The sequence below is a fragment of the Enhydra lutris genome, unplaced genomic scaffold (genome assembly GCF_002288905.1).
Source record: "Enhydra lutris kenyoni isolate GAN:26980312 unplaced genomic scaffold, ASM228890v2 scaffoldscaffold69, whole genome shotgun sequence".
Taxonomy (NCBI): Eukaryota; Metazoa; Chordata; class Mammalia; order Carnivora; family Mustelidae; genus Enhydra; species Enhydra lutris.
The window spans coordinates 9,614,871-9,635,476 of NW_019154153.1; the positions used below are offsets into that span (position 1 = coordinate 9,614,871).

General features: G+C 37.8%; 1 pseudogene; it reads left to right on the forward strand.

Moving 5' to 3' along the window:
• Positions 1 to 15,216: 15,216 nt before the first annotated feature.
• On the forward strand, positions 15,217 to 16,228 carry LOC111159723 (annotated as a pseudogene).
• Positions 16,229 to 20,606: the final 4,378 nt, after the last annotated feature.

Here is a 20,606-nt window from a genome sequence, read left to right on the forward strand (position 1 = left end):
GACATAGATATCAGTATTCCAGATTCAGAAGGGTTACCTAACTTTCCCAAGATTGCATGGTTAAATAGTGGTGGAACTTGAACCAGAACTGAAGACAGGTTCAAAGCTCTGAGAGGTCTGTATATTTGGTTGTAGGCACATAGTTTCATTTCCTGTCTATCTTTTTCCCTCCATTTTTGAAGAGTTATTTGGGTGCCATCATGAATGGAAATTAACTGTAATGAAAAAGAAGAGTTCTGAAATCTTTATAACTAATCAGTGGTTTTTTGAATATACTTTGGGTAGATATTTAGAACATAATGCTATTAATTCATTGAAACTAATTATTCAAGTTGGATACATGTATATATTGATACATCTATTATATACATCAGGTATATATACATCAGGTATATATCTATTAGTATGATCCATAGAAGTTATGGTAGATTAAATTACTGGATCCAATAATTTCACCTTTCTCTGTATCCAGTCCTTGTCAATGGCCTCTTAATGGGTACAATATACAGCCCTGCCCCTTGGCTTTGAGTTTGGCCATATGACTTGCTTTGGCCAAGGGAACGGAGAAGAAATTACAGTGTGCCAATTCTACTAGGATTTAAGAGATTCCCCATATTTCTGATTCTCCTCTTATACTTTTGCTATTGCCATGAGGAAAAAGAAGCCCCAAATAACCCACTGGTCCAAGAAGGATGGGAGACATGTGTATCATAGCCACCTCTGTGGCCTTACAGACCAGTGGTGAGAAATACAGCCTCTGAAGACATTGCAGTCTGAAGCAGGGCCTCATAGGCAAGCCCAACCTGAATCAGCTGACCCCCAGCCAACCCTCAGATCTGTGAAAATAAATGCTTGCTGTTATATTCCACTGAGATTGTATGAGATTGTTTTATGCAATGATTGTAGCAATACTAGACGGATATAACAGCCAAAGTCATCTACCTTCCAATTCTGTTATACCATTAATCACCATATATAAGCTGTTCCTAACATCTAGCAGCTTCTTTTCAATATTTTAAAATCCATTCCAACTTATTATTAATATGGAATAATTATTAACAAAATAAAAGATAATAGAGAAGAAAAACAATTAATTGGTAACTCAATCTTTAAATTTCAGCTTAAATATCACTTCTTCAAAGGGACCCTTCCCGACCCTCCAGATTATATTGAGTACCTCTTGTTAGATTCTCTCACATAGAAATCAGCCCTTACATCTGTATCTTTGGGGTAAATACACAGAAGTGCAATTGCTGGGTCATAAGTTATCTCTATTTTTAACTTTTTTTTTTTTTTTTTAAAGATTTTATCTATTTATTTGACAGACAGAGATCACAAGTAGGCAGAGAGGCAGGCAGAGAGACAGAGGGGGAAGCAGGCTCCCTGCCGAGCAGAGAGCCCAATGCGGGGCTCAATCCCAGGACCCTGGGATCATGTCCTGAGCGGAATGCAGAGGCTTTAACCCACTAAGACATCCAGGAGCCCCTATTTTTAACTTTTTGAGGCACTCCCACACTCTTTTCCGAAGTGGCTGCACCAACTTGCATTCCCACCAAAATAATGAATCATGGAACACTACATCAAAAACTAATGATGTACTGTATGGTGACTAACGTAACAATAATCATAAAAAAGAAACTTGACCAACTAAACTTAAAAAAAAAATCAGCCTCTTTCCTTTATACCTTGTTCCTATTAGTAATTATATGATTGATTTTTATTTCTAAAATAATATTTACCGCCCTCACTGCACTGGAGTTCAGAAGGTGAGACCATCCATATCTTTCTTATTTACCATTTTACCTTAGCATCAAGCCTAATATTTGGCCAAGAGTAGACATTCAAGATATACTTGTTAAATAAATAAAAAGAAACAGTTTGAGGATCTGATTATTAGTGCAGCATGTTTGATGTTGTTCATCTGGTTAAGATCTGTTATATAGCAGTTCTCTGACAGATTTTTTCTCTGTCACCATCTCTGCAAGGGTAGAAATAAAACAGGCTTTATATGACAGCTATAAAACTCACATGTTCTTTCTGTACGAAGAATGTCTTCAACTGCAATTTGCCCCTTGCCAATTATGGTGGGTTCTCCACATCACACAATGTGATAGCTCCTTTGAGGTTTCCTGTTATCACTGTACAGGTTTCCTACTAATGTTAGAACCCAGGTCTTATGCAGATCTGTTCATCTCTGAGTACAGATGGAGCATATCATTTCAATAGGATTCGGGATGGGTCAGTGGAGAAAAATTCACCTTGGGAGTAGGAAAATGAAGGATACATGTTTGAATCTCAATTCTACAATGTTCTAGTTATGTTGTTAACCTGAAAAACTAGGATGATAACATCTACTCCATTAAGTGGTTGTGAGAGGTGGAATTAATTATGAAAAAAAATGCTTTGCAAGCTGCATAGCATTATATAAATATCAATAATTCCAGTATCTTTGGCAATTTGATAAAATACATGCAGAATACATTGCATTGAACATTAAAGTTGTTCATAACCACTGCTAGAAATGCACCCTGCTGTGGTTTTGGCTCATCTGAATGTTTTAAAGTTTAGCTCCTGCAATGAATCACTGTAGTGGGCCATGTGATATTTTTCTTAACTGTTCCTAAATTGGGGGATTGCTAGCATCTATATCCACTGAAGGCATTCTCAAAAGTTAGAGTGCGGATAATTTTTAGTTTAGGAAATATGGTGACTAAAGGTCACTGGTCATAATACAGTGCCTGAAATATATTCTAAACATTTCATTGTTAAACCACTTCATCTCACAGAATCCATGAATCATATTTTCTCATTATTAATAGCTTGTCGAATTGACTGAAAGCTGTGTTAGTCACTTTCAGAATTCAGAAGTCTTATGAAGAACAGGTGGGTTTACACGTTGACTCTAAATCAGCTTAGGAAAATTGACGAAATAGATCTTTATGTCAAATACAGAGGTCTTCTATAGCATAAACCGTTGATTCAGGTTGATAATCCACACTCCACTGAGAAAAACATTGTGTCTAAAATTCCTGACTGGTTTTATAATCTTTGAAACCAGTATGAAGTTTATATTTAAATTCCTCCAGGTCTTATTCAAAAGGTTTTGAAGCAAGTATTTCTCACTGTTTTACGAAGGGCATGTTTACCATTGTGATTACTTGCAAAAGGAGCAAAGTGTTTTATTCAGAGCAACCAAGTCACATAATATCCTCATTTCTCCATTTTGTTGCCACTTAGAATTATAATGGCTGCATGAATATTAAAGTGAAACATCTAATATGGCGTACAATGTGGAGAAGAGCTTATATGTGTGGACTACCTCAAACAGCTTAATTAAGCTCCTTACATAACAAAGCACACTGAGCTGAATTTTGCATGTGGGGGATAAGGGTTCAAGTACGCTAGACATTTTGGATCTTTCTACTTGCTTCAGTGCATTAAAGTATCTGTAGTCTTCTTACAGCAGTTAATGAAATGAGTTGATTTATACATCTCTGTAATATAAGAAAATGCAAATCAGATTATGCCTCAGTATAAATGTTAGTATTCAGGAGCAAACTCCGTCTTTTGCAGTTTGGTGAGACGCCATCATGAACGATAACCTTCAGAAAGTCCCAACATGGTGCCTGGAACGAAGTAGGTGCTTGCTAAATGTTAGTGTTTTCCCATTATCTATTTTCTCCTGCTTTTTGAGAACAGACTCACATAGTTTTCTTTGGTTTGGGATTGTTTGAGGTCACAGTCATTTAAATTAAATCATTACCAAAGTTCATTTTCTTCTTCATAATATCTGTATGAAATTGAGGCTGAAAATTTGCTTTGTTTCATAGACACATTATGGTCTCTTCTGAGATGATTTTGTTTTCATTTTCTACTTCTGATACTTGTGGCATGGGCTGAGTTTACTGTCTTCCACCACACTGAAGACATGTAAATATGAAAATCTAAACTAAACTAGGTAACTCCATATAAAACTAAAAAGCACTTATGAATATATTTAACCTTTAAATTCCACTTTAATCTCTTTTTACTTAAATTATAAAATTGAATGTAGAATTTTTTTTAGGTTTACACTACGATTTAGGTTTTATGATACCTCAGTGTAATGTTTCCTTATTAAAAATAGAACCAATAATTTTAAAAACTAGAGTGAGGATGACTGAAATTAGTTAATGAATTTAATATAGTTTAAATGTGGATGGTGAAATTGGTCCTGAAATTTGTGTCTTACTGTGTAATTCCCTGAGTAATCCATGAAGATAAAATTATTCCTTTTTTAAAAAAAGATTTCATTTTTAAGTAATTGCTATACCCAATGTGGGGCTTGAATTTACAACCCTGAGATTAAGAGTCACATGCTCAAGCAACTCAGCCAGCCAGGTGCCCCGAGATAAAATTATTCTGTGTGACAGCACCCAACTTTTACCTAAAACAACATGTGGTCTAGGGCTGCTGAGCATGATTGGAAAAAAACTACATAACTGCACATTATTTAAAATTTAAAATCTCAGATGGGTCAAAAAGCCTGCCATCCCTCTAATAAGTTGACTTTTGTATTCTCACATGATTGTTTTACATTTTCTCCTCTCTCCTCAAATCTCTTGCATGATTTCTTCTCTCTCTCGGCTGATGAGTTCATCTCCTGCTTCACTGAGAAGTAATCAGATGAAAAATTATATCATCTTTCCAATGGCAAATATATGAACCTACAGTGAAAAATTGTCCCCACTCTTATCTAAGCTTTCATCAGACACTTGGTTCCCATCGTTTTCACCCGTATGAAATAAATGCTCCCCCTTCATTTTCTCCCTCTCTTCTCTCCCATTCTCATGTCATATCTCCACTCTCCTGTTTAGCAAAACTTCTCAAAATGTGGTCTGCCTTTGTTGCCTTTTTGGTAACATTTTGTAACATTTTGCTTCCTATTTTCTTCTCAACCCAATCCCATTTGGATTTCATCCTCACCATTCCACTGAAATGAATACTGACTGCCTAGTAAACATTTCCACTTGTTCAGCTAGTAGTAGCTCAAAGTTAACACATCAAACTATATCCCTTTATTTCCCTCAGGGGAAAAATGTTCCTTCAGTGTTGCTTTGAGTTTTTATTTTATTTTAATTTTAAATTGAGGTATGATTTATAAATAGTAAAATTTACAAATATATTCATTATATAATTTGATGTTTACCTACACATAGATCTTTGTAAACTTCTTTTAGAACAAGATACAGAATGCTGTCATCAACCCAGAAGGTTCCGCAAACCGTATTTCCTGTCAATACTCTTACGTACTCACTCTGTTGTGACTTCCATCATGGTTAGTTAGCCTAGTTCCAAAGATCATATGAATAGAGGCATACAACATGTAACTCCTTGTGTGTTTCACTCCAGTAATATTTTTGAGACTTATCAGTAGTTCTTAATGCTGCATAGTATCAATTGCACAAATATACACAATTAGTTTATTCCTTTTCCTCTTGATGGACATTTTTCTATGTCATTAATTTCTGATCTTTAATATTTTCTTCCCTCTATCTTCTTTGTGTTTGTTTTTTTTTTTTTTAGCTTCTTAAGATCAAAGCTTTTGTCACAGAGTACACACTTTTTTTTTTTTTTTTTACTAGTATGTGCATTTAAAAGTAGAACTTTCCTCTAAATTCCTGGTTTAGCTATGTCTCAAATTTTGATATGCCATATTTTTATGTTTTAGTTAAAAATATTTTCTGATTTTCATTGTGATTTTCAATTTGACTTATGAATTACTTAGAATGTGTTACTTAGTTTTAAAATATTTGGGATTTCCTGTTCTCTTTCCAGTTTAATTTTCTAGTTTAATTTTTTTTTGTGATCAGAGAGCATACTCTGTATGATTTTAGTCCCATGAAATTTACTGAGAATGCTTTATGACTCAGCATATTATCTATTTTTGTTAATGTCCCCTGTTCATTTGAAAATAATGTGTATTCTGAAGTAGGATATCATGGTGTACAATGTCGGTTAAGTCCCGTTGGTAAATAATGTTGTTCAATTGTATATATCTTTTCTGATTTTCTGTTGGCTTTTCCTATAATATATAGAATAACTTGTATTAAAATCTCCAACTGTAATTAAAGATTTATCTCTTTTTCCTCTTGGTTCTATCAGTGTTTGCTTCATATATTTTAATTCATATTTTTATGTAATACACAGAGGATTTTATGTCTTTCTTTTTTTTAAAAGATTTTGTTTATTTATTTGACAGAGAGAGAGATCACAAGTAGGCAGAGAGGCAGGCAGAGGCAGAGGGGGAAGCAGGCTCCCCGCTGAGCAGAAAGCCCAATGCTGCGGCACTCCATCCCGGGACCCTGAGACCATGACCTGAGCCGAAGGCAGAGGCTTAACCCATTGAGCCACTCAGGCACCCCAGATTTTATGTCTTTCTGATTAATTGGACCATTTATATATATGAAATGCCCATCTTCATCTCTGATAAAATTCTTTGATCTCATGTCTCATATAATTGATGTATTTCTGCATCAGTCTTTTTATGGTTAGTGTTTGGATGATGTAGTTTTTACTAATCTTTTATTTTCATCTACTTGTATTACTATGTTTAGAATCTGTCTCTTGATATGGCAAATAATAAGATCTTAAAAAAAAATCCCATCTGATGAGACCTCTTTTAATTACAGTATTTAATCTATTTATGTAGATTTTATGTGATTACTGATATAGATTTAAGTTAAATAATTTGTTATTTGTTTATATTTGCCCCATCTACTCTTTGTTCTTTTATTCCTTTTTTCTTCTCTCTTTTGAAATAATCAACATTTTTTCCTCATTCTACTTTAGTTTCTCTTTTACCTTTCAGCTGTAGCTCTTTGCATTACTGGTTTTTTGTGATCATTGTAAAGCTGTACTGTCCAATATAGTAGCCACAGGGAACATGGGGTCACTTCAAATTTAAATTTGCATGAACAAAAGCAAGTAAGTGTAAAAATTCAGTTTCCAGGGGCATCTGGGTGGCTCAGTGGGTTAAAGCCTCTGCCTTTGGCTCAGGTCATGATCCCAGGGGCCTGGGATCGAGCCCCGCATTGGGCTCTCTGCTCAGCGGGGAGCCTGCTTCCTCCTCTCTCTCTCTCTGCCTGCCTCTCTGCCTACTTGTGATCTCTGTCTGTCAAATAAATAAATAAAAATCTTAAAAAAAAAAAAAGTCCGTTTCCATTTGTGGGCGGTTACATAAGGATCATAAACTCCTGTGATGGGATATATAAGAGGTACCAGTTGCAAGAAAAATCCTGCTACTCACATGAGTTTGGTGTCAGTTTCTACAAAACCAGAAGGGGGTAAAATCCATCCTCGCCTTCTCCAGTTTTCCTTTCTGTTCTTCCTCTCCTAGTTTTCTATGTGAATTCTTCTACATGTCACAAATGATGAACCTCTCAGGGTTTGGTCCTATGCCTCCTTCTCTCCTCGCTTTCCATTCCTCAAATGCTCTTATTTACCCCACAGGAAGACTGTATTTGCCCAGAGCCTGCTGGCCCAGAGTTTACTGTCCACTGGACAGTCAACTGAATGTCCCACTTTCAGTACATTCCTAAATAAAAGAATCAGTTTCTGTGTGCTTCTTCGCTTGTATTTTCAATCTTGGATTGGATTGGTGGCATCAACTTTTCTTTCTTTCTTTTTTTTCTTAAAGATTTTATTTATTTATTTGACAGACAGAGATTACAAGTAGGCAGAGAGGCAGGCAGAGAGAGAGGAGGAAGCAGACTCCCTTCTGAGCAGAGAGCCCGACATAGGGCTCGATCCCAGGATCATGACCCGAGCCAAAGGCAGAGGCTTTAACCCACTGAGCCACCCAGGTGCCCCTGGCATCAACTTTTCTTGATCTCACTCCAATATTCAATAATTCACTAAGTCTCATAAATTAAATTTCTGAAATATTTTTTAAATGCTTTATCATGTCTGGTGCTCCTAATCTCTTAACAGGCTATGAAACAACCTCTTAAATAAAAGGCCTCTGAAGCTTTAGGAACTTTCTCCCAAAGTGCATTTTTAAAATACATTTCCTCTAGAGTTGTGTTTTAGAAGTCAAATATGATCACGTTGCTTTTCCATGTAAACAAATAAATAACCAAGAAAACCATTCACTTCTCATTTTCTATAGAATATCAGTACTACTGCCATTATCACACTTTTCTTTCTTTCTTTTTTGTTTTAAAAAGATTTTATTTATTTATTTGAGAGAGAGAGAGAAAGAGAGAAAGAGAACAAATGAGCAGTGAGGAGGAGCAGAGGCAGAGGGAGAGAGAGAAGCAGACTCCCAGCTGAGCAGGGAGCCTGATGTGCGTCCCGTTCCCAGGACCCTGGGATCATGACCTGAGCTGAAGGCAGAGGCTTAACTGACTGAACCACCCGGGAGCCCCACCGAAATTTTCACCACTAATTTTTCTTTGCCTACTTACATACTATAATTATTACTACTAGTTATTGCTACTAGTGCTATTATTTCTATTTTTTAAAAGATTTTATTATTTGTTTATTTGTCAGAGAGAGAGAGAGAGAGAGAGAGAGCGAGCCCAAGTAGGGAGGAGGGTTAGAGGGAGAGGCAGACTCCCCTGCTGAGTAGGAGCCTAAAGCAGGACTCTATCCCAGGAGCCTGGGATCAAGATCCAAGCTGAGGGCTGGTGCTTAACCAACTGAGCCACCCAAGTGTCCCATTACTGTCATTTCCAACTAATGTTTACTGAGCAGTATTATGTGCCAGGCAATAGGCATTTTATATAATATTGGTTAAAAACACTGCCTTCGGGTTAGACAGATCTATATTTTAATCATACTGGAGCTACTTATTAAAAAATTATTTAATCTCAGTTTCCTCAATGGTAAAATATGGATAATTACAAGATCTACATACTATAATATTATGATAATTGAATGAGATATCCATGTAAAGCACAATAGTTGTACATAGTACTCAATAAATTGAAGTTACAGATATACTAATCATATTATCTCTCATTTCTAGCTCAATCCTGAGTTTTTTCTTTAAAGGTTTTTATTTATTTGAGAGAGCAAGAGCTGGTATGAGTGGGGGGAGGGGCTGAGGGAGAAGCAGACTCCCCAAGGAGCAGGGAGCCTGATGCGGGGCTTGTAATTTCCAGGACTTGTAAGTAATGAAACCTGACTTCTCAAAACTTCTTGATTGTTATTGCTGTAGGCCTCTTACAATCACTGTAAGAACCACAAGGGCTGTCTAGTGACAGCACTGGTTCTGGAAAGGTTAAGACCAGCACAAAACAATAAATGATTGAAATACATGTATTTAAAGGCATTTGATGTTGAAAGAAGAAAAGAGAATTGGGAAGAGAAGTATTTCATCACTCCCTAATGTTTCCTGTGTGAAGTCTTCCACTGGGCTGAGCTGTTCAGTGAACATCTTGGGATCATCAACACAGTTGAACAGCACCAGTGTTGTGGGTTACACAGGACTATTTTGGCCTTTGTTTCGAAGTGATTACTTGGATGACTCAGGAAGTTGGGATAAACTTCCTGGGTTGACCTTACTGTACATTTTATTACATTTTCCAGCTGATTGCATTAGTTGCTGGGAAGCCAGTTGTAGAGGGCCCAGCTAACCTGGACTGCATGTCCCACATGCCCTTCAAGGAATTAGGGTCTAAAAGCTTCCAGGATATGTGTTTTGTTTTGTTTTGCCTAGGCAGCCACTGAAGTGTTTTCCAGCCCGGCCAACAGAAACATGCAAAAGAGGATCTTGGGCCACGGGACAGAGGACAATTTTAAGCAATGAAAAAAGAAAAATGTGTCAAAAGAAAAGCTATAAGGCCATCATCATGAAAATAGCACCAGAGACAGAAGACCATACAACTGAGGACAACTCAGTATTATGAAACCAAAATGCATAAAGACAAATCACATGAAGGAAATTCAAGAGGAATTAAAATAAACAACACAAATATTTAAAAAAAAAAAAAACCCAAAACCTGAATTTCCAGAAGTGGCAAAACAAGAGAAATTTAGTGGGAACAGTTTGTGCAAATGAGCTTGTACCCCAGCACTGTGGTATACAAAAAGAAATTCAGAAATGTTATTACCCGCCCCTCCTCCCTTACTGCTACTCTCTTATGATAATTATTAGACAAACTGAAAAAGAAGGGATTGACCTTTTATTTATTTTTTTTAGAGGGGGAGACAATTGGGAGACAGGCAGAGGGTGAGAGAATCTGAAGCAGGCTCCATGTCCTGCACTAGGTCTCAGGATCCTGAGATCATGACCTAAGCCAAAATCAAGAGTTGGACACTTACCCAGCTGAGTCACTCAGGTGCCCTGCAGGCATTGACATTTAAAAATCCTTACTCTGTGGCAGGCAGTTTACTTAAAATATCTCATTGTATCTTCCCCCAAATTTATGAGACACATATTATTATTGTCATTGTTGAGGGTGCTCAAATAATGTATCTAAGGTCACATGGTACTGTGGCACAGCTGAGGTTAATTGAAACCTAAATCTGACCTCAAATTTTATCCATTCATCTCACTGTGCTGCCTTCCAGAATAACCTCATTATAGGAACATCTCTCCTATGACTTGGTGCCACTAAATTGAATCCAAAGACAGAGTGACGGGCTGTTCCTAAGTAGTAATATGGTTACGTGGGCTGTTATAGAATCTTTCCTTTTTTCTCAAAGAATATTTTAAAATTGAGGGAAGTATCATGCACACTGTAACAACACTCATAGGCTCCCAGAACTAGCAGCTATTAGCTATCATATTTGATGTTCATCATTTTTTTCTACCAAACAGTACAGATTAAATCTTTCTGTTCCTCTTCCACTCTCACACTCCCTCATCTAGTTCCATTTATAGAAAAAGTTTAATTTTGGTGAGTGATGGATGGCCAGTTGTTGGCTAGGGGCCCTGCTCTCCTTTTCAGAATTCAGAGCTGTCTCTGGGAATCACTGTCTGGCCAGTGGCTCCATGTCTTCTAGTAAGCTATGGCCTCGTGACTATTTCTCACCAATGGAACGGTGGGAAGTCACTGCCCGCCGAAACTTTTAAGAAGCAGATGTGTTCCCTCTACATCTTTTTCCCCTTTTGTTGGCATCCTGGATGCAGAGGACAAGGTTGTAGAAGATTGTGAGAATTTAATTTTGTTTTGGATGTGACAGTTGAAAGACAGAAGGGATCTGAATCCCTGAATCACGTCATGAAGGAATAATATATGATGATGAGGAAAATTTACATTACAATGTTATATGAGCAAGAAATAAATTAGGTTAAGCCATTGTAATTTTAGAATTATTTTGTTATAATACCTTAGTTAATCATCTGACTTAATTACTAATTAATGAGTAATTAATTTCACATTTCATTTTTGTAGATATATTGCTCTATTTTAATTAATTCTATTTTATACCTATATTTCCTTAATTATACTAATCCAATATTTAATTTTCTGTAGATATATTACCTTAATTAATTATTCCAAGTATTTTTCTAATTAACTTTCTATTGAATTACCTTAATAGTAGTTTTTATTTTTTTGTAGCTATTTATCAATAAAATTGTTTTTAGAGACACCTGGCTGACATGTTCACTGGAGCATGCAAATCTTGACCTCTGGCTTGTAAATTCAAGCCCCACAGTGGGTGTAGAGATTATTTAAAATAAAATCTTTTTTTTTTTTAAGATTTTATTTATTTATTAGAGAGAGAGAGCACAACCAGGGGAATGGGGCTGAGGGAGAGGGAGAAGCAGGCTCCCCACTGAGCAAGGACCCTGATGTGGGACTTGATCCGAGGATCCTGGGATCATGACCTGAGCCGAAGGCAGACACTTAACTGACTGAGACATCCAGGCATCCCTTAAAAATAAAATCTTAAAAAAAAGAAAAGAAAGATAGTTCTTATTGTGTCATTTAAGAGAAACTATATGAAAAATATAATGTTCACAGATCATTGATCTGTGAATTATTTTTCCACAGAAAAGTAGGTTTTCGGAATTTTTTCACGTTGATATCTGAATGTATTTATAATACTATATGTAATACAATATATATTATGTATATTTATCTAATTAAAAATAGATTTTTCTTAACTACTATATAAAATTCTTTTATTAAGTCATACTACTTATCTCTTCACTTCTGATGAGCATTTAGGTTGTCTTCTCTTTTTTCCTTCTATTTTGCTATTATGCACACTGCTGCAATGAATATCTTTTTTCAGTTTCCTTGAGCATGAATGCAAAACCACTCTAGGATATATGCTTTTACTTGGAATTGCATTTTAATGTTTTATGAGATATTGCCAAATTGCACTCCAAAATGGTTGCTCCAATTTCTTTCTTTTTTTTTAATTTTTAAAAAAATTTATTTATTTATTTGAGAGAGAGAGAGAGAGAGAGAGAGAGAACATGAGCAGGGGAGGGGCAAAGGGAGAGGGAGATAAGCAGACTCACTACTGAGCATGGAGCCTGGACTCAGGGCTCAGTCTCATGACCCTGGGATCATGACCTGAGCCAAATCAAGAGTGAGATGCTTAACCAACTCAGTCACCCAGGCACCTCCCAATTTCTATTTCATTCTTTCTTTTTTTCTTTAAAGATTTTATTTATTTATTTGACAGACAGAGATCACAAGTAGGCAGAGAGGCAGCCAGAGAGAGAGAGAGGAGGAAGCAGGCTCCCTGCAGAGCAGAGAGCCTGACGCGGGACTTGATTCTAGGACCCTGAGATCATGACCTGAGCTGAAGGCAGACGCCTAACCCACTGAGCCACCCAGGCGCCCCCAATTTCTATTTCTACAGCAACATATAGTATTCCTATTTCCCTGCATCCTTGCCAACACTTCAGAGTTCTTGACAATTTGATAAGAAATGATATCCTATTGTTTGAATTTTCATTTTCCGAATGGGTGAGCATTTTGTCTGGCTCTTTGGGTTTCCTCTTATGATTATTACCTGTTCATATCTTGTTCATTTTCTGTGGTGTTTGTTTTCTTTTTCTAAGTTTTTAAAAAATAATCTGTATATGAACTTGATTATCTCTTCGATGTTTCTTACTTTTGACTTTGGTTGTATGTCTTTGTTGAACATATATTTTAATTTTGATGCAAAATTTATCAAATATTTTTTGCTATTTTTCTTTATTTTTTGCATAAGACAGTCTTCCTTATCATCATTTTTACAAATTTATTTCTACATTTTTTCCCAATGTTTAAACTTCTATAGTTCACATATAGATCTTTAAAATTTTTTATTTAAAATTTTTTTTAAATTTTGTTTGATCAGTGTTCCAAGATTCATTGTTTATGCACCATACCCAGTGCTCCATGCAATACGTGACCTCCATAATACCCACCACCAGGCTCATCTAACCCCCACCTCGCCACCCCGCAGAACCCTCAGTTTGTTTCTCAGAGTCCATAGTCTCTCATGGTTCGTCTCCCCCTCCGATTTCCCCCAGCTCACTTCTCCTCTCCATCTCCCAATGTTCTCCGTGTTATTCCTTATGCTCCACAAGTAAGTGAGACCATATGATAATTGATTCTCTCTGCTTGACTTATTTCACTCAGCATAATCTCCTCCAGTCCCGTCCATGTTGATACAAAAGTTGAGTGATGTAATATTCAGTGATTTAGTAGTTGCATATAATACTCAATGCTCATCACATCACATGCCCTCCTTAATGCTCATCACCTAGTTCACATGTAGATCTTAATATAGCTTGGGCTTATCAAGATAGAGATCTAATTTTATTTTTTTCATGTAGAAAATCATCATTCCCAATATCATAGATTGAAGAGTCTACCTTTTATCTCTGATTTGTAATACTGTCCTTACCCCTTTCTAGCTGTGTGATTTGGGCAAGTTACTTGATGTCTCCATAAAATGGGAATAATAATAATAGTAATTATTATTATTATTATTACATACTTTCATGATATATTAGTCCAACTAAGAGCTGGTCCCTTCAAGAGCCAGCCACTTTAAACTTGCCCTGCTCATTTGAGATAGAGGAACCACATTTTTTTTTTTAATTTATTTGACAGAGATCACAAGTAGGCAGAGGGGCAGGCAGAGAGAGAGGAGGAAGCAGGCTCCCTGCTGAGCAGAGAGCCCCATGCAGGGCTCATCCCAGGACCCTGGCATCATGACCTGAGCTGATGTCAGAGGCTTTAACCCACTGAGCCACCCAGGGTTGATATGGATGATATACATAAACTATATAACTGTCTGTTGTGTATAGAAACACTATAAACATGATAATTTCTCTGAAGAAATAACATTGACTAAGTATTCTTTAGTATGAATGAAACTGACAGTTGAGGTAATGACGAAATGTCCAGGCTTTCACTTTCAGAAATGTAAAGAGATGTCAGCAATTAATTCTGAGTTTGACACAGTGATGGGAATTACAGATGGAGGGGAAGACATGAGGCTTATGATGACATAAGGACAATGAGCAATGGAAAAAGTAATAGACACTAATCAAAAGAAATGAAAGTTAAAGCATATAAAACTGGAAGTAGCCAAGGGCCAGAGGTAAATTGTTGCATCTCAGACATAGTAAGGGCAGAGAGAAGATTTGAACTCAGGTCTTCTGATTTCAGAATCTGAGCTCTAACTATACTAGATCCCCTCCTGTATATGGAATGTAAAAAACACATACAGTATCAGGAGTTAGATTTGAATTCTGCCTTGTCAGTAATAGATCCGTGACTTTGCCTAGTTTCGTTCTCACTAAATTGGGAACACTAATAGCTGCCTTCTATGGTTGCTGGGAGAATTGAGATAATGCTGGTGATGCCTCTGACATGTCCAGGTGCCTAATCAATGCAGCTTCCTTCTTGAGAAATCATGTAGTTTGTATTATTAGGAATTAAATTAAGCCATCCTCAGCTTCTTTGTTGTACAAATTATTTCTACAGAAAAGTAAGACTTATTTATCTCAGTACTTTTTTGCGGCAATTGCAGCAAAATAAAGGGTGACTTTGTGATTTGGAGGCAGAAACAGTGGCCTGATTCTGAGCACATGTGAGCACCACACGAGCATGTGCACACACACTCATCTGGTGTCCTAGATGTTGCCACTCTAACTCAATCCCAGTGTTCTGTCTCTGTATTAAAACTTTCTCCTAGATTTAAAAAAATGCCAGGCCTGGGCTGATTCAAATTCTTAAGTATCAAAGATTCTAGAATGGGGTTCTTTGTTTCTCCATGTTTGACAGACAACTGCACCTTTTGGTGCAGTGCCAGCTGTTTCCCTGAGACATGATGGTCCAGGTTGGAGAAAGTGGATTTGGCCATATTGGGTGTCTGGTCACCAGGACTGCTTTTAACTCTGGCAAAGTGGATATTGTCACCATCAATGACCCCTTCATTGACCTCCATTACATGGTCTATATGTTCTAGTTCCACCCATGGCAAATTCAAGGTCAAGGCTGAGAATAGAAAACTTGTCATCAGTGGAAAGTGCATCTCCATCTTCCAGGAGCAATATCCTGCCAGCATAATGGGATGATGCTGGTGCTGAGTATGTTGTGGAGTCCAGGGTCCTTCTCACCATGGAGAAGGCTGGGGCTCACTTGAGCGGTGGGGCCAAGATGAACATCATCTCTGCCCCTTCTGCTGATGCCCCCATGTTTGTGATGGGTGAGAATCATGAGAAGCAGGACTGTACCACCAACTGCTTGGCCCCTCTGGCCAAGGTCATCCATGATGACTTTGGTATTGTGGAGGGACTCATGACCACAGTCCATGCCATCAAACGCCACCCAGAAGACTATGGACAGCCCTTCTAGGAAGCTGTGGTGTGATGGCCAAGGGGCTGCTGAGAACACATCCCTGCTTCTACTGACCTGCCAAGGTTATAGGAAAGGCATCCCTGAGCTGAATGAGAAGCTCACTGGCATGGCCTTCCATGTCCTCACCCTCAATGTGTCCACTGTGGATCTGATCTGCCACCTGGAAAAAGCTGCCAAATACAATGACATTAAGAAGGTGGTGAAGCAGGCAACATAGGGTCCCCTCAAGGACATCCTGGGCTGGTGAGGACCAGATTGTCTCCTGCACCATTAACACCCTTTAACTCTTCCATCTTTGACGTTGGGACTAGCATTGCTCTCAGTGATCACTTTGTCAAACTCATTTCTTGGTATGACAATGAATTTGGCTATAGCACTGGAGGGTGGGCCTTATGGCCCACATGGCTTCTGAGGAGTAAGAACCCTCTGGACCACCAGCCCCTGGTGAGAGCCGCAAGAAGGGAGAGGCCCTCAGCTGCTGGGCAGTCCTTGCTTAATTCATCCCCCAACACACTGAGAATATCCCGACTTTGACAGTTTCCATCTCAGACCCCCTGAAAAGGGGGAGTGGCTTGGGGAACCCTATCTTCTCATATATGATCAATAAAGCATACTGTACCCAGTCTAAAAAATAGATAGAATATAATGTTTATGGCATAAATTAATTATAGGTACTAGTAAATAGGTGAGGAAAGTATTTGAGAGGAAGAGAAGGCTCTCCCCCTCAAACCACTGGAAATGTGATTTTTAAATTCCTTTTTGGGCAAGAGTGAATTTGGAGTGATTGACCTGACATAGGTCACAGGGAGTCTCAACTAGACCTCAAGATGCAGGGTGATCCCAGGAATAGGACTTGGAGTGTAAAGCCAGGAATAGGGTCTTTGTATTGTATTCCTGTGAGGATGCTGGGCAGGGAGACAGAACCCTCACGTGGGGAGTGGGATAGAGACTGAATACTGAAGAAAAGAACAAGAAGGTTCATGATGGAAGGGAAGAGGTAGAACAGGTAATTTAACCTAAGTCTCTGGTGTGTGTCCACCATGAGGGGTCTCGGTTGCTTAAGGCACGTGCTACCCCCGAGTGAGATGCTTTCTGCACATGTTGCTATCAAATGGGATGAAGACCCCATGTTAGAGAACACAGAGCACATCATTTCACTGCTAAGAATGTGTAAAATGGAATAACAGAATGTCAACAAACTGCTCCTAGAACAGTAAATAAGTGCAACTGTCCAAACAGTGATAATGAGATATTTATGGATGCTGAAGTAAAAAACAATCCACAGCCTGTTTCGCTGTCATGGATATATTTTTTCCTGGGATATTTTTAATGAGTTAGTCACACCACATTTTCACATATGAGTAGTAGTTTTTGGGTCCAGCATGTGTCACTTCACAGCTGAGAGGGTTTTTTTTTTAGACATTTATTATTTATTTATTTAAAGATTTTATTTATTTATTTGAGAATAAGAGAGTGAGAGAGAGAGAGTATATGAGAGGGGGAAGGGGCAGAGGGAGAAGCAGACCCCCCCACTGAGCAGGCAGCCCAATGTGGGACTCAATCCCGGACTCCAGGATCACCACCTGAGCCAAAGGCAGCTGCTCAACCAACAGAGCCACTCAGGCATCCAAGAAACTTTTAGACATTTATTGGTAACATTATATCACTTTGTAACCACAGCTTTTTCAATGGAAACCCAGCTTATTCATATTCAGTGGACATTTCTCTTTTTTATTCAGGAGCTCTCTGAATTGAAAGTAGAACTTTGTATTTATGTGTGTGCATGCAGGCAGGCACGATCTTCATCTCAATATATATTTTCAATATATTTCATGTGACTAGTTAAAGAGGCAGGAAGGAGTTAAACAGTAGAAGCCTGAAGCAGAGCAGTAGGGGGGGTGGGGGAGCAGGGATGGTAAAGTGTCATCAGAAAGTGTCACTGTTTCCGTTCACGTTGCAATTCCATTTTCCAATAAGGAACCAAAATGGATATTGCTTTTTTTTTTTTTTTAAGATTTTTATTTATTTATTTGACAAAAAGAGACAGTGAGAGAGGCAACACAAGCAGGGGGAGTGGGAGAGGGAGAAGCAGGCTTCCTACTGAGCAGGGAGCCCGATGTGGGGCTGGATCCTAGGACCCCTGGATATTGCTTTTCTCTAAAAGGTTTAGACTATAACTTTACTCAACAATCAGGCACATGCAGAAGAATTAAGTCTTCAGTAGGAGGAATTTTGACAAGAGTTGACAGAAAATAAGCACCCTTAAAAACACAATGGAAGGGGCGCCTGGGTGACTCAGTTGTTAAGTGTCTGCCTTTGGTTCAGGTCATGATTCCAGGGTCCTGGGATCAAGCCCCACATCGGGTTTCCTGCTCAGCGGGGAGCCTCCTTCTCCCTCTCCCACTCCCCCTGCTTGTGTTCCCCCTCTCTCAGTCTCTCTTTCTGTCAAATAAATAAATAAAATCTTAAAACACACACACACACATACAATGGAGGAAGATTGTGCTTAATGTGGAATTTGAGCACGTACATCATTAGAGACACAAAGCAAGGACCCTGTTGTCACCATGCAGGCACAAGATGAAACACAGTCAAGAGGAATCAGCAGGATGTGGATTATACAAGAAGAAAGAGAATAGAGACTGCCTCAGAACAGAGACTGAGCTTTTACCTGTGACTCACTCTATAGTATTCACAGCAGTCCATGTATTAAACTAAGTAGCTGTTTTAGGAAAAGTGTATATATTACTCATTTCATAGCATGAACCTAGTCATCCTCAACTAATCTGTAACTTTCATAAAAAAACCAAGAAAGCAAGCCCCCAACCCAGACTGGGAAACAAATATTATGTTAGGATATGTTTCCAGATTGAATATTAATAACCACCCATGTGCCCCATCACCAAGTCCAGACATGGCTTTCTGATAGCCCTGAGTAACATCTTCTACATGTTAGCAAGTAAGAAGTGAAGCATCATAATATTTTATGTCACTTTAAACTTATACATGAATGTTTATTCCTAATCTTTTGACATAGAGCCCAAGCCTCTTCTTAGGTTAGGGCCCTCTACTTAGGTTATAACAAGTACGAAGAGTTGAACTTAGCTTTAGAGGCTATGATTAGGAATTCTTTGGGCCATCTTGATTTCTGTATCTTAAAGAAGTTATAAGATTACTGGAAAGAGTCGAGAAAATGGCAACTACAATGATCTCTCTGATTCAAGACCATGTGCGTAAAGGGGCTATAAAATAATGACTGGTTTTAAATATTAGGGTTTGGGGGCTATCCAAGAAAGACTACAAAATAGGAATGAAGCCAAAAATAATGATGAAAGGAAAAGAAAGCTTATTGAGCACTGATTAAAAGAACAAGACCCAGCCATATCAACTATGAGCAATATGTGTGTAATATAAAACACAAGCTGAAAGAAAATTGAGTAGATAAAGGAAATATACCATGCAAACAGTCAGTATAGGAAAGTTGGTGACTATACTAATATCAGATAAGGTAAACCTTTAGACAAAAAATATTAACAGATAAAAAGGCATATTGGAGTCAATTCATCATGAAGACATAAAAATCATAAATGTGGGGATGCTTGGGTGGCTCAGTCAGTTAGGCAGCTGCCTTCAGCTCAGGTCATGATCTTGGAGCCCTGGGATCGTGTCCCACATTGGGCTCCTTGCTCGGCGGGGAGACTGCTTCTCTCTCTGCCTCTGTCTGCTTGTGCTCTCTCTTCCTCTGACAAATGAATAAATAAAATTAAAAAAAATCATAAATGTGTAAGTACCTGGTAAAGCATCTAAATACATGGAACAAAAAAGGACCCAACTGAAGAGGCATAGATCCACAAACCCACAATCATAGTTGGAGATTGCAAAATCTCTTTTATGAATGATAGAACAATTTCCCAGAAATCAGTAAAAACAAAGGATTTCTGAACACACTATGACCTAATTAATATAGAACACAACAGCCAAAAGTGGCACAATATACATTATTTCCAAGTACAGATATTACATAAACCAAGACAGATTATTTGATGGGCTATTAAATAAGTCTCAATAAAATTAAAAATACTAAAATCATACCGACTATGTTCCCTGGCCATAATGGATTTATATTAGAAATCAAAACCAAAAAGATGTCAAGAGAAAATGCCAAACATTTGGAAAGTAAGTAATATATTTCTGAACAACTGATGGGTCAAGAAAAATTTACACAGGGAATCAGAAAATATTTTTAACTGGATGGTAAAGAAAATTCCACACATCAAAATTTGTATGATGCAGCTTAAAACAAAGTTTAGAAGAAAACTTGTAACTTTAATTGCTTCTAATAGAAAAGAAGAAAGTTTTAAAAACAACTATTAAAGATTTCACCTTATGAATCTGGAAAAAGAAGGGTGCCTGGGTGGCCCAGTCTTTAAGTGGCTGCTTTCAGCTCAGGTCATGATTTTGGGGTCCTGGGATTTAACCCCCCATAGGGCTCCCTGCTCGGTGGGAAGCCTGCTTCTCCCTCTCTCACTCCCTCTGCTCGTGTTTCTGCTCTCTCTGTGTCTTACTCTGTCAAATAAGTAAATAAAATGTTAAAAAAAAAAAGAATCTGGAAAAAGTAAATTCAAAGTTGGTGGAAAGAAGGTAACAGTAAAAATAAGAATGAAAATAAATGGAATAGACAACTGACAGGCAATAGAGAAAATTAAAATAGTAAAAAATAGGTTCTTTCAATGAGTAACAAAATTGATAAACCTCTAATTAGACTAATCAAGGAAAAAGAAAGTAGAAATTACCAAT